The 15865-nt window shown below is 43.2% G+C and overlaps 1 long non-coding RNA gene across 3 annotated transcripts in view; it reads left to right on the forward strand.

Annotated features, from left to right (window-relative positions):
• Positions 1 to 15865, forward strand: part of LOC138246496 (uncharacterized) — a 218770-nt gene that overhangs the window by 180033 nt on the left and 22872 nt on the right. The window lies entirely within an intron of this gene.

Consider the following 15865-nt stretch of genomic DNA (forward strand, 5'->3'; position numbering starts at 1 on the left):
TGAACCAACTTTCCCCTTAAGTCAGTCCTCCACAAAGATCTCAGTTGGCTAGCCTTTGCTCTGTCTCCTAGTGGTCTTGGCAGCTCTTTTCCACAATTGGGCCACCCCACTCATTGGAGGAAGCAGCTTGCCTCTGGCTCTAGGCCTAGCCCCATTTGTGAGGGAAGCAGTAGTGTTGTGTCTTGCTTCTGGTCCATTGTCTCCATCCACTGTTGCTGTACAGCTTTTGTCTGATGTCCAGAGGAATCCATAGCACTATCAACAGAGAACCAGTACTGGTTGGTAACTGGGGGTACATGTGGCAATCCAGGGCATAATGTATGCTGGCTCTGTCTAGCCAACTATAGCAACAAGAATCTTTGTAGGCTTAAACCTGTTCTTTCCTCCAAGCAATTGATCACTGGGCTGTGAACTATGAGGTCCCAGGCCAGACATTCCAAGTGGAGATAAAATGCTGTCTGGTAGGTCAGGGCCTTCCCTGCAGAGACAGACAAACTTATTTGATTACTTTGGTGTTGTTGGGCAGATCTCTGGTGGAAGGCATGTTGAAGACCAGAAAGTCTCATAAGGCCAAACGGCTGCTGCAAGGGCAGGAATACAATCTTTAAAGCCCAGCTCCAGTTGGAGCCCTAATTACGACACAACACATAAATGAATTGTGGCTATGAAAAATGCTAACAGTCCTCAGATGCAGTACCCATACACACTGACTGCTGACAGTACATAATAAATCCTCATACTAAGTAGTTAAGCCCAAATTAGCCATTCATACAGTCAGTAACCAAAGCATTATTAGGACCTACAGCAACAGAACTTATGCAGATATCTGTCCTGTTTAGTTCACAACACTGTGCCAAGAAATGACTCAATTAAGTAGTGTCCCAGCTTTAGTTTCTTTATCATCTGTTTGTTTCTCTTAAATGTTATCAAATTAGTTTTCATAGTGAGTTCATTCATCCCCTGGTGTTTACCTCGTCCGCTTCCCAACCTAATTTTAAAGCAGAACAGTATCATGATTTCTAGTATATTCAGTAAAGATTCAGGGGCTGATTCACCAGAAGTAGTACTACACGGGTACTCTTTACATGCCTTTCAGATTCGACCTTAAACAACCAAGGGCCAGATGTATGAAGCTCTTGTACCGGTCACCAATGGCCCATCGGGCTGTTTGTGACCGGTAAAAGGCTTTTTGCCATCAACTAGCCCTATTTTGTGAGTTAGTAACCTGTTACCGACTTGCAAAATAGGGATTGCGACTGTATTAGGAAGGGGCTTGCCAAGGGTGTCCCTTCCTAATAGCGACTCCCAGGGCCATGTATGATTGTTTTGCAACTGACAATATGGTTGTAAAACAATTGCAGTTACCACCACTTTCAAGTTGGTGGTAAGCCATTCGCAAAAAGGAAGAGGTCCCCAGGGAACTCCTTCCCCTTTGCAAAAGGGGATGCAAACATTTTTTAAGAGCAGGCAGTGGTCCGACGGTCTCAGTTTCAGATGATTTTCGGATTGAGATGAAGTGTAAATCATTTGGATCATTTTCTGTTTCAGATCACTTTCGTAGCAAATTTTGGAGATAGACAGTTTGCTTCACCGGCCTACATATACCCTCTCGGATCTGCATGTATTTCTTGAATTAACCTCAACAGAAATGGGCTGATACACATTGAGCTAGTCGGGCCTTGAAATAACCCTCTCCATGTGCCTGAAATCAAGTTTGATTACATGCCAGCAATTTGTTTTCTTACCCCCAGTCTCCTTTCCCTTCATTCTCCACCCTTCCCTGCTCAGGACCATGAACTTTTAAACTGAATATCTCAGAATGAACAACCCAGTGCCGTAACCGACTAAACTGACAATGAAAATAAGAAATACCATAAAAGCACATGCAACGCTGTTCAAAACTGCCAGCTTACTGAAAAATGTAAACTGTGAGCCTCTCTCTCATACTTCTTCATCCACCAAACTGCTAAGCGCTGTGTCCTCGTACCCAATAGGTCCACATTGGTAGTCTTCATGCATGACATGGAAACACTTTCCCCATAGGATTAAAACCAATACAACACCCTTCCAACCACACATCCTCCAGAGTGTAGCATGCTACCCCATAGGCAAGTGCTTCACTGCCCTTGTAGGGATAGTTAGCATTATATAAGGGTTGCAGTATAAGGGTTGCAGTATGATACAATGCAATACTTATGTTTCCAAGAAGAGTTTAGATAAGCTAAAGGATAGCTGAGCCTCAGCATTCAGCAGTGTGATTAATCACTACTTATTTGGATCTGCTTCTTAAAAATCAGCTGTAACACACTTCCCTTCTATGGAGGAGGAATTGCACTATATACACAGGGAAAATTCAATCTAACCAAAACTCTGTCTCTTTTGATGTCTGCCATTGATATTTAATTAGGACTCTGTACATTAATCAACTCTATCATTCTTCAAAGATTAAACAAAATCCATGCTAGAACTTTTTAAAGTGCCAAGAAACATGGCCATAGTGAAGCAATACATTTCTTTCGTGTGATCTGTTTATGTGGACAGGTTTAGTGGGCAGACAAACGAGCCAGTGAACTGTGTATGCCTTGGATATACACAATCATATTTTGAACTTTTGGTGCTAAGCAATTTCAACCATTGAGAAGAGATATTCGTATTTCTTTGCTAAAAAACAACATCTTGAAAGTTGACTTCAGCTGCCTAACATAATCTCAGGGATATATGTTTCGCGTTTATCCATATCATGATGCTGCAGCTCTGATCATGTTATGGTATCTTTTGTCATGTTATCTTATGTTATGTTATGAGTATAAACATATGTTAGCACTAATGTGTGAGCAGCACTTTATGTGGGCACGAACATCTTTAAGCACCAATCTTCGTGATCATCAATATTTGTGAGAACCAACCAATATGAGCATCAATCTGTACGAGCACAAACAGTTGTGAGCACCAATGTATGTGAGCACCAACCAACGTAAGCAGTAATCTATCTGAGTATAAATAAAGGTGAGCACCAATATATGTGAGCACAAATATATGTAAGCACCTATCTACATGTGAACACAAACTTGGACAAGCCTGTGCGAGCACCATTCTATGAGATCACAAACTTGGACAAATCTGTGCTAACACCATTTTATGAGATCACAAACTTGGACAAATCTGTGCAAGCACCATTTTATGAGCTCACAAACTTGGACAAATCTGTGCGAGCATCATTTTATGAGCTCACAAACTTGGACAAACCTGTGCGAGCACCATTTTATGAGCTCACAAACTTGGACAAATCTGTGCGAGCATCATTTTATGAGCTCACAAACTTGGACAAATCTGTGCGAGCACCATTCTATGAGATCACAAACTTGGACAAATCTGTGCGAGCATCATTTTATGATATCACAAACTCAGATAAATTTGTGCAAGCACCGTTCTATGAGATCACAAACTTGAACAAACCTGTGCGAGCACCATTCTATGAGATCACTAACTTGGACAAATCTGTGCGAGCACCATTCTATGAGATCACAAACTTCGACAAATCTGTGCGAGTACCATTCTATGAGATCACAAACCTGATGGAGGGCCATTTTTTGTGAGCACAAACTTGGGCGACCATCATTCTATGAGAGCATAATCCTGTGCAAGCACCCTTCTATGACTGCAAACATATCTGGGAAGCACCCATCTCTGTGAACACCACTCCTCTTGATCAGCAATCTCATGGACAAATCCATGTAAGCACCAGTCTCCGGGAACACTATTCTCTGGAATTGCCATATTGTGTTGCTTTCCCCATATCTCCCACCAGAAAAAAAGGGGACCAACCAGCGCTGGCATCGTCATAGCACTTTCTTGCCTAACTTTTAGCAATGCAGTACAGCAGCCATTCCGCTAAACAACATGGCTAAAAGACATTGACGAACCAAGTAACTGCATAGGCGAGACCTTTTGGCTTTGCCAATGCTTTTTTTTTACTTCAAAGCCCTTCTAGTGCTCTGTGCATTTGGCACTTCTTTGAACACCCAATGAGTCTCAAATTGCTTACATTAGGCACATACCCTATTATTTCTGTGGATAGCTCAGTGAATTGCTGAAGTTGCATCCCTGCTGCTGGAAAACGTCTAACTGAGGCATTCAGAACAAATCAGTTTTAACCATCTGAGAGAATATGGAGGAGGTAAGGGGTGCAGAAGGCGAGATGAAGTAGAAGTACAAATAGTGAGTGAATCACAATGAGAGAGAGAGAGAAGTGAAAAACAGAGGATGTGTGAAACAGACAAATGCACATTAACAAGGGGTGCATCCATTGCCTGAATCTTGCTTCAGGTGTCCTTCACAGGCTAGCTGTCTTTCTAGAATGATGTTTCGCGCAGCAGGAAGTACTGCGATCGGCTCCAAGCAGGAGTACCCACAGTATGGGTGCAATCAAGTGTGCACCTGGCTGCCATTAACCTTTCTGAAGTGCCAATTAGGGACACACAAAGAGCAGGCCTGGCCTAGAAATGTCCTCATCTTGAACAGAAACAATAGGCCTACCCCTCGTCCCTACCATCTACCATGTAGCAATGCTCAGGAACAACTAATTAGCATGCCACTGATAACAAGGTTCATTGAGGCCCTGATTTATGGGCTTTTGACGCAGGGAATGCGCTGTATTGCACCATATTTATGCAATACAGCGCATTCCTGTCCTTTTCCACTGCGCTGGCACTGTTTTGGCTGCCTATCTCCAACGCTGGCACCCTTGCACCATGGTGCTAGAGTGCCTGCATTGTAGGCAGGATTGCACAAAAACAATTCTGGGAGGCTTTTCCCTCTTTTTGGGTGTGCTGTAGAATGCTGCAGAATGGAGCACAGATAGAAATAGGAACAAATCAGAAATATAGATATTTCTCCTTGTTGTGTCTCCCCTAGGGAGGAGTAAGGTTTTGTCACAGCCCCAGGTTTACAAGATCTTTAAAATCTGGGGATGCGTCAAAATCCATGGGTGTTGCGTGGGAAGGGCCACTGCATCGCCCCTGGAATTACTCTCTTGCACAGAGTAAGGCAACACAGTGATTTGCACTGCCTTGGCTTACTCCATATCTATGAGGCCATTCAAAGCCCCGCAAAGTGGCTTTGCGTGAACTCAGATATGAGTTCAAGGTTTGCGCCGCTGTTGTGTCACAAAATGGATGCAACTGCAGAGAATAGGGCTCAAAAATATGCCCCTGAATTGCTAAATTCTGCCCTGTATACAACATTCTCACTACATTGTCTGCTATATCCAACTCCAACCACAGAAGTGCAGGCACTAAATATACACTTACTGGAGAAGCTATCCTCACGCCATCTTGTGCCATACCAAAATAAGGGAAATCCAAAATGGATCAACTTCTCTTTGTGATTGATTTTGTGAACCAAACATTAAGGGTCAACATCACAAGACATCTGCTCCAGCTTTTGCAGAATCTCCTTTTTGATGTTTGCATTATTTACCCTGTACACTCTGCCATATAGCTATGATGAAGAGGTTATTGATGCCTTTGAGCACAAGCTAAACCTCATGATTTTTTCTGTTCATGCATTCAGCCATTATTTTACGATTGCAGCCCTTGAGCTGATCAACGGTTCTTGCTAAAACAAGTTTCTTCTCGGATGCCTTTCAGGGGGTAGACTTTTCGTCTGATTCTAGTGCTTATTGAAGTATTTAATACAGCATTATCTTGCATGCAAATAATATTTGCTTCTACAGTTTCCATCCCCACACAATCTCAAAAAACCGTCCTCTGTATTCCTGTAGGAGGCTGGCCTGGCTTATAGTGGGTACCTGATGGTACTTACACCTTGTGCCAGGTCCAGTTATCCCTTATTAGTAGATTAGTAGTATTCTAGCAGCTTAGGCTGATAGAGGTAGCTATAGCAGAGCAGCTTAGGCTGAACTAGGAGACATGCAAACTCCTACTATACCATGTATATAGGTACTATATCATAAGAAACACAATACTCAGGGTTATTAAAAATAAAGGTACTTTATTTTAGTGACAATGTGCCAAACATATCTCAGAGGATATACTCCCCTAGGAGGTAAGTAAAATACACAAAATATACACACAAACCAAAATCAGGTAAGTAAAACAGTTAGAAAGTAGTGCAAACACTGTAGAATACAATAGGATGCAATAGGCCTAGGGGCAACACAAACCATATACTATGAAAGTGGAATGCGAACCACGAATGGACCCCTAGGCTAGTGTAGTGTGAAGAGAGTCGCTGGAAGTGTAAGAAAACACTAAGGGTGTCCAAGATACCCCACCCCAAGACCCTGGAAAGTAGGAGTAAAGTACTACTATTTCCCCAGAAACACACTAAAGTTGTGATAGCGGATTTTGCAAAGACCACAACAGACTGCAAAGCCCTGAAGACGGATTCCTGGACCTGAGGACCTGCAAAGGAAGGGGACCAAGTCCAAGAGTTGTGAAAGTGTCCAGGGGGGGCAGGAGCCCACTAAACCCTGGATGAAGGTGCAAAATGGCAGCCTCTGGATAGAAGAAGTTGAAAGTTTTTCAACAATGAAAGGTGCTAGGAACTTCTCCTTTGTGCAGAAGATATCTCACAGAATTCTGGAAGATGCAGAGAGATGTTTCTTTGGTAAAAGACTGCAAACAAGCCTTGCTAGCTGCAAAGGTCGCAGTTGAAGAAAAAGGGTGCTGCCCGGGCCCATGAAGGACTAGGATGTTGCCACTTGAGAGAGGAGACAGAGGGGGCCCTCAGCAACGTAGAGAGCCAACTCACAAGAAGGCAGCACCCGCAGAAGTCTTTGAACACGGGTTCAAGAAGACTGAGCACGGCGGTCATCTCAACAGTACAAAAAGAGGATCCCACGAAGCCGGAGTTCAACTCAGGGAGTTGAGCAATGCAGGACAGAGTGCCGGGGACCTGGGCTTGGCTGTGGACGAAGGATTCCTTGGAAATGTGCACAGGAGCCCTAGCAGCTGCAGTTCACACGGTGCACAGGATTACTGTCTGGAGAGGGGAGGCAAGGACTTACCTCCTCCAAATTTGGACAGTTGGACCACTGGATAGTCTGGGTCACTTGGGTCCACCACCTGTGTTCCAGGGGCCACGCTCGTCAGGATGGGAGGGGTCCCAGAGTTCCAGTGACGCTGAAGTTTGGTGCCTGCCTGGGGCAGGGGGAAGATTCCGTCGACCCACGGGAAATTTCTTCTTGGCTTCCAGTGCAGGATGAAGGCAGGCAGCCCCCAAAGCATGCACCACCAGGAAACAGTCGAGAAAGTCGGCAGGATTAGGTGCTACAATGTTGCTGGTAGTCTTCTTGCTACTTTGTTGCAGTTTTGCAGGTGTCCTGGAGCAGTCAGTGGTCGATCCTTGGCAGAAGTTGAGGAGAGAGGTGCAGAGGAACTCTAGTGAATTCTTGCAAGTTGTTATCTTGCAATAGCCCTCAGAGGAGGATTGTCCACCTAGTCAGGGAAGCACCTATCAAGAGGGGTCTCTGACATCACCTGCTGGCACTGGCCACTCAGAGGCCTCCAGAGTGCCCTCACACCTCTGGAAACAAGATGACAGAGGTCTGGGACACACTGGAGGAGCTCTGGGCACCACCCCTGGGGTGGTGATGGACAGGGGAGTGGTCACTCTCCTTTCCTTTGTCCAGTTTCGCGCCAGAGCAGGGACTGGGAGTTCCCTGAACTAGTATAGACTGGCTTATTCAAGGAGGGCACCATCTGTGCCCTTCAAAGCATTTCCAGAGGCTGGGGGAGGCTCCTCCTGCGCAGCCCTTAACACCTATTTCCAAAGAGAGAGGGTGTAACGCCCTCTCTCAGAGGAAATTATTTGTTCTGCCTTCCTGGGACTGGGCTGCCCAGACCCCAGGAGGGCAGAACCCTGTCTGTGGGTTGGCAGCAGCGGTAGCTGGCGAGAAAACCCCAGAGAGCTGGTTTGGCAGTACCCGGGGTCAATAGTGAAGGCCCGGGGATGCATGGGATTGGCACCCCAATACCAGATTTGGCATGGGGGGACAGTTCCATGATCTTAGACATGTTACATGGCCATGTTCGGAGTTACCATTGTGAGGCTACGTATAGGTATTGACCTATATTTAATGCACGCGTGTAATGGTGGCGCACTCCCAAAGTATGGGGAAACTGCCCTGAACTATGTGGGGGCACCTTTGCTAGTGCAAGGGTGCCCTCACACTTAGTAACTTTGCACCTAAACTTCAGCAAGTGAAGGCTAGAAATATAGGTGACTTATAAGTTACTTAAGTGCAGTGAAAATGGCTGTGAAATAACGTGTGCGTTATTTCACTCAGTCTGCAGTGGCAGTCCTATGTAAGATTTTTCTGAGATCCCTATGGGTGGCATAAGAAATGCTGCAGCCCATAGGGATCTCCTGGAACCCCAATACCCTGGGTACCTAGGTACCATATACTAGGGAATTATAAGGGTGTTCCAGTTAGAATTGGTGAAAATAGTCACTAGCCTATAGTGACATATTTAAAGGCAGAGATAGCATAAGCACTGAGGTTCTGGTTAGCAGAGCCCCAGTGACACAGTCACTACACAGGTATACACATTCAGGCCACCAACTATGAGCACTGGGGTCCTGGCTAGCAGGATCCCAGTGAGACAGGCAAAAACAAACTTACATACATGTAAAAATGGGGGTAACATGCCAGGCAAGATGGTACTTTACTACAATTCCCATGCAAATTGATCTTCAGTTAAAATTTCAGATTGTTGCTTCTCCATTTCTTCCAAATGGACATCTTCTTACTTCCATTCTCTGCATGCCTCCTCCCTCCCAGTACAGCCTACTCTAAATCAGATGTACGTTTGCCTTAATCAATATTATATTTCTATGTATTGCCGACACCTCCTTTTCAAAGATCTGCAACCTAACAAAACCTACTCCTGTAGCTCATCTATTACTGTCACTGATCATTGTATGATTTAAAAAAATCTCCCCTTACTAAAGTTCACTACTAACTGCTATTAATTTAATCTACCACATCGAAACTGGAGTAAATGCATGGAATAGTTTCCTTAACAAGACTAATCATTATAACCATCATTAACCACTGAAAAAAGGAGTAAAAAACCACTAACCTTTGGTTCTGGAGCAGCTTTCTGTCCGGCGTAAACTGCTTCAATGCCTCTTCAGGTAATAATCACTAGATAAATGCAATTATAATACAATACAGCAGATAGACCTCGTGACCCACACTGAGACTAATACCAAACACTTAGCGACCAGGCAGTTGATCATAGCTCACACAGTCTGCATAATATATAGAATTATAGATGGGCAACTGAAATACAGGGATGTTTATCTCTGAGGGGTTCTGAGTGACATCAAATAGAAAACGAGAGCGAAGCTCAAGTTGTCTATGATGTCACTCAGAACCCAGAGGAGAAAAACATCCTCGAAATTCACTTCAATTCAACGGTGGGTAACAAACGGAAATAAACGATAGAGGCTTTCCATGAGAGCCATACATAACAATTCTATTATACTGATTGACTCTTACACTCGTAGATAAAACTGCTACAGGAATAACTGCACCCAGTATTGTACTGGTGCACTGTGAAAAAACACCCATCCCAAACTGAACACGTATGGAATTCCTGAATTGATCTTCCACATGCTGCTGACTAGAGGAGGATTTTAATGTAGTCCGCCACTGTCCACACAACCTAGATCAGTGACTGCTTTTTGACAGCTCACAATGACAATCAGATATCAAACAATATTAGCAAAGTCCATCCAAGCAGACCTGCACATCATTTCTCCCTCCAACCTATGCTCAGGATCATAAGCTTTAAACAAAATATCTCATAATGAACAACCAAGTTCAGTAACCTGCTGAGTGGAGGATGATCACAAGAACTGACATAAAGAGAATAGCTGAGTTCCTCAAAGCTCCCATCTTACTGAAAACCATAAACTGCACACCCCCCTCTTATACTTCTTTGTTCATCACACTGGTAAGCACTGCATCCGATATCACGATAACCGGACCTCAGTGGTCATCACGCACAACATGGGAGCACTTCCCACATAAGATCTAAACAAAGATAAATCACAGACAACCATACACCTTATGCTGTTTAGTGCGCTACCCATGTAGACAAGGGCTTGAGCACCCCACATAGGGCTACTAAGCACTTTATAAATGTTGCAATATGATACAATAGTCAAGCTCCATCCAGCCATAACTTCCATTTAGTTCTCAATGTTCCTTTCTCAACAGCCCTGTTGTGATAAACATTTACTTTATACATAGTTATGATAAATTCATCCCTCACATACAAGCCTCCTGGGCAATGTGTAAGCATCACTACACTGAAGTTCAGCATACAGGGAATTATTTTACTTCAACACTTCCTCTTTTGTTAAATACAGAAATCCAATTCCCCCCTTAGGCTCCTTTTTAGGGTTGGGCGCACAGGCACTCTGTCCCTGATTACATTTCTCTGTTGTCTTTTAACCCCGCCCATGTCCCTCCCATCACTTTAGTTGGTTTGTGGGCTTGCCTTGTAAAATTCGCTTGACTTCATTAGTAAAAGGCATGCATATGTCATGCCTTTACCGGTGTTTAGCACTCCTCGAGCACACCGGCCAACTACTGAAAACATACAAGGATCCATGTTTTACACATGGTTTCTGGACTACTTTTTCTCTTTATTTCGTAGGTAGCACAATCTCGCTGGGCAGTAATCGAGCGCTTTTCATGACTACCAGTTTAATTCTATTGTTTGTCTTAGTGCTCCTTTGTGAATTCAAGGTTTTACACAGCGCGTTTGCGCTTGTTTTTTTATTTTTTATTACTATGCAAAGACGAAACCATACCGGTCTTTTTGTTCTGAATAGTCACCTTCATGCTCCTGGCATGGGGCTTTAAATCAGCTCGCTTATGTGAAATTGTATTACTTTTCATTTTCAGTTTATGTGGTAAGAAAAGCTGCTAATAGCTCTAACTGCAGCAAACGTGAGACCCATTGCCTTACAAATGCTTGTGTAGATGCTCTATCATTCTCAGTTAAGAAAGCACATCCTTAACACCCTGGGACACAGCCAGAGACGGCGAGCCTCTGCAGTTAAAGTAAAACAAGAAGCTGTACTATATTTTGTCTTGCAAATGCAGTTCTTGCATGTCTGAGCAGAGGCAGCTCGATCCTCTATCTCCAGGAACATATCATTAAGTAATCTTCGTGTCTGTCTTCTGGTCATCTTCTCCTCTTGACTTTCTCAAGCACAAACATGTTTTCCATAATTTAACACAAACGAAAAAGGGCAGGAAATCGAAGTCTGTTTGCTCCTGACATTAACACATTTCTTCAACAGAAGAAGTAATATCCCTTCATTATTTACAAAAGGAACAAAAAGGCCTCTCATTTTAACAGTATATCAAAAATATTGTCTCCAAGTGTACTAGAACCTAGGAAAGTTTTAACAGGCACCTCACCAATAAAAAACGTTTCAAAGGCATTGAAATGTAATAATTACACAGTAATTACACAAAAGGCAACGTCTTGTTATCTGCACTGCTCACAAACTTGGCCCCTCCTTGCATGGGCTGCAGAAAGGTATTAGAAATAGATTTGCAGGGCCTCTGTGTGTTGCCAAATGCACGCCCACCCTTAGAGTGGGAACACATTTGAAATACGGCGTTCCTCCCCTGTACTGTCGTATGGCCCTATGCAAAAGAGAAAGTCCCATGCTCATATACATATTTATTATAAGTAAAGCACATGCATGGGCATAGTTTGCACCCGTGTTAATCACCCCAGGTAAACATGTGCGCCTTATAGAATCACAACCTCCAAACACCAATTTGGTATGCAATAAATCAATGTTTCACAACTTAACCCACACACAAAACACTGAACAGATAGCAACTTCCAAGTTTGTAAGATAGGTCTGATTAAGTCCAGCTTTCGAACTTTATGTATTGAACTAATAATATATAGGTTGGTTCATAACATTTTTTACTGGTCTCAAACAAATATCAGGCACACATTTGTACATCTGGCCTATAGTTCTCTAAGCTAAATCCATAGAAAATAAAATCACTATTTAACCAATGAAAACATGAATCGAAAGGACACTGTCGGGCAGCTGACACACAATATATCAGGGGACACACTCTCTATCATTCACTTCAACCACCAGTTATTGAGCTAAGATTGGTGAGAGATAAGCAAAGAAAATGATTTTTGTTTCGTAGAACATGGTAGAGAAAGGGCAAAGTTTAGTGGCGTTACAGTTCTGTTTTCCATGAGAGAGAGGGAAGAAGATGCCAAAAGACACATCACCACACATACAATTTCAAGAAGACTTATTATTGGTCATCCATCAACACAAACCACCATGAAATACCTAATATTTCCATAAACACCAGTACGGCGAAAATCTGCAACCGTTTCACAAAATCCACAGAAAGATTGATCCAGATGTGACATTTCTTCACGGTAGATTTCACGTTTCTCGTTTTGGCAGAAAGTTTTGCCCAGACATGCAGGCGAAGTGATGCTTAGGACAAGAGGCATTTGTTACTTGTGCAGTGTGCCTTGGAGGGACATTTACCCACCAAAATAGCCTGTGCGGAGGGAAACATGGATGACGTCATTTACACTGAGTGGGGACCGCATCAGATCCTGCTCGTGTGTTCAGACCCAGTAACCACACATCAAACCTGTGGTAAATAAATTCTCTTTAGAGACCACGCCTGAGCTATAGAAGCTTAGCACATGGCCTCTATTTAAAAATTCTTACTTTGCGTATGTACAATGTCTCTGGCTGCACGATTTGAAAACTTCACACATAGAAATGTCCAAGTAAAAGGGAAATAATTGATGGGAAGAAGGTTGCCATACTTTTGAAAATATTTTCCCCTGGTGGTGCTGAGGTCAAACAATACAACCTGAATGGGTCTCATTTTTAGGGTCAAGCGCCCAAGCCCTCTAACCTGTTGTAATCTCTCTGAGGGCTTTTAACCACGCCCACTCTTCATTCTTTGTTGTGCTTGTCTTAAATGCTTCATTTTTATTGGTGCATTTTGTGAAATGTCTCTCCCTTGTGTGATGAGCTCCTCCCCCAGGCAATTTAACTAAGTGAACGTTCTTGTTGGCCATCACACTACGTCAGGCTTCCTCCTGTTAGAGCGTGTGATGGCCCCTCCTCCAGTTTCCGTTTGCCTTTCATCCCACTCGCTATCCTTTCTAGGCATACGCGCAGGGAACTCTAACGCGCAGGCCCATGGCGGCGGTGGCGCTTTGAATCGGCTTACTTCTCTCAACTGTTTTACTTTTCAAGTTATGTGGCAAGAAAAGTCCACTTAGGAATTTACAACACTAATAGCTCTAACTCAAGCAAACGGGAGACCCATTGCATTGCAAATTCTTGTTCAGTTTTCCAAAGAACATTAATGTGTTGCACATAATTCAAATTAATGTCTATAAAGGCTTCAATTGCCTCACATCTGACAACATGTTAGAATCTGTCAAAACAAGGAGGTTTATCCTCCTAATTCTATCTGATTTGGAATCTTCAATGACAGCAACATTTAAAATTATATCATTGTATAATCAGAAAGAGCAATATTTGCATTTTAAGGCATTTTATGTTTTCCCTACTAGGTACTTACATGGCAGATTGTGATTGTAACCCAGAGGTTTTAACATTCCATACACCAGTTAGAAACTCTTTGGCTAGTCACACAACCATAACTAGAAATGCTAAATAAACTGAAGTGTGGCAAGTATTTTTATTACATGTAAAACTCACTGCGATTACAGAATAAAAGAGTATCAGTATTTCATGAAGAAGTCACCACTTGTTATAATAACACATTTTTTAATTTGCGCCCCTTCTTAGAGTTTTGTTATATCTCAGAATTCTAATACATCTGAGGTGAAAATGTTCATCTGACAAGACTATTTTTTAAGGCTGTCGATAGTCGACTTTCGCTGGTTTTCAGAGTTCTTCTAAAATATACATAAAGGTAGCTTCAGAGAATTTCTTTCTTACTGTCATGCTATTGGCTGCTTGGTATAATAATCCACCTCCTGAAAAGTGCTTCTATTGCAATGCACGAAATGTATTGTGTTCAGGAGCAGCAGCAGCTTGGAGGAACTATTTGTTAAATACAGAAACCTCTTGAAAAGAATGCTTCATACAATAAAAGTCATACATTCTAAGTTTTAACAAAATACTTAATTGAAGTATGTTTTAAATACGCATATAAATGCACCAAAGTATTTAAAAGGTACAATTTTTCAAATCAATAAAAACGATTTTTTTACTGTGAAAAAGGTCAAAGACCTCAACAAAAAATACAGTATATTTACATAGATACCTCATAGTACGTATATGTTCATTATTATACTGATTGTGTTGCTTTCAGCAAAGATAGCTGTCTTTCCAAGGTTGTTAGCATCCTTAAATTGTGAAAACTACCTTCCATAGATTTTGAATACTTTTAGGGCCGCATGTAATTAGAATTTTTCTTGTCGCAAATGGCCCGATTTACAGAATTGGGCCGTTTGCGACAAGAAAAAAGCATTTTGGTATGTACAAACCCTATTTTGCGATTCAGTAATCTATTTACCGAATCGCAAAATAGGTTTGCGATTTGTAATTAGGAAGGGGTGTTACCTTCCTAATTGCGAATCGCAGTGCGATATATGATTGTTTTGTGACTGTGAATGCGGTCACAAAACAATCTCAGTTAGCACCGATTTCAAATTGGTGCTAACCCATTCACAAAGGGGAAGGGGTCCGCATGGGCATGGGCACTTCAGGGGCCCCCGTAAGAGGGCCCCACTTTGTATTTCAGTGTCTGCTTTGCAGACACTGAAATACGCGACGGGTGCCACTGCACCCGTCGCACCTTCCCACTCCGCCAGCTCAATTCTGAGCCGGCGTCCTCGTGGGAAGGGTGTTTTGCACTGGGCTGGCGGGCGGCCTTTTGGCGGTCGCCCGCCAGCCCAGTGCAAAACCCAAAATACCCTCAGCGGTCTTTCGACCGCGGAGCGGTATTTTGGAGGGGGGAACTCTGGCGGGCGGCCTCTGCCGCCCGCCAGGGTGAGAATCACCCCCTATATGTGCCCAGGGCCTGTAGATTAAAATATACTAGTGGGCTTGCAGCACTGATTGTGCCACCTACTTAAGTAGCCCCTTAACCTTGTCTCAGGCCTGCCATTGCAAGGCTTGTGTGTGCAGTTTCACTGCCAATTCGACTTGGCATTTAATATTACTTGCCAAGCCTTAAACTCCCCTTTTTATATATAGAAGTCACCCCTAAGGTGTGCCCTGGGTAACCCCTAGGGCATGGTGCTGTGTAGGCAAAATGCAGGACATGTACCTATGTAGTTTACATGTCCTGGTAGTGTAAAACTCCTAAATTCTTTTTTACACTACTGTGAGGCCTGCTCCCTTCATAGACTAACATTGGGGCTTCCATCATACATTGTTTGAGTGGTAGCTGTTGATCTGAAAGGAGTAGGAAGGTCATATTTAGTATGGCCAGAATGGTGATACAAAATCCTGCTGATTGGTAATGTTGGATTTAATATTACTATTTTAGAAATGCCACTTTTAGAAAGTGAGCATTTCTCTGCACTTAAATCTTTCTGTGCCTTACAATCCACGTCTGGCTGGGGTTAGTTGAAAGCTCCTTGTGCATTCACTCAGACACACCCCAAACACAGGATACTCAGCCTCATTTGCATACATCTGCATTTTGAATGGGTTTTCCTGGGCTGGGAGGGTGGAGGGCCTGCCCTCACACAAAGGACTGCCACACCCCCTACTGGGATCCTGGCAGACAGGATTGAACTGAAAGGGGACCTCGTGCACCTCT

This window comes from Pleurodeles waltl, chromosome 7 (assembly GCF_031143425.1).
Source record: "Pleurodeles waltl isolate 20211129_DDA chromosome 7, aPleWal1.hap1.20221129, whole genome shotgun sequence".
NCBI classification, from domain to species: Eukaryota; Metazoa; Chordata; class Amphibia; order Caudata; family Salamandridae; genus Pleurodeles; species Pleurodeles waltl.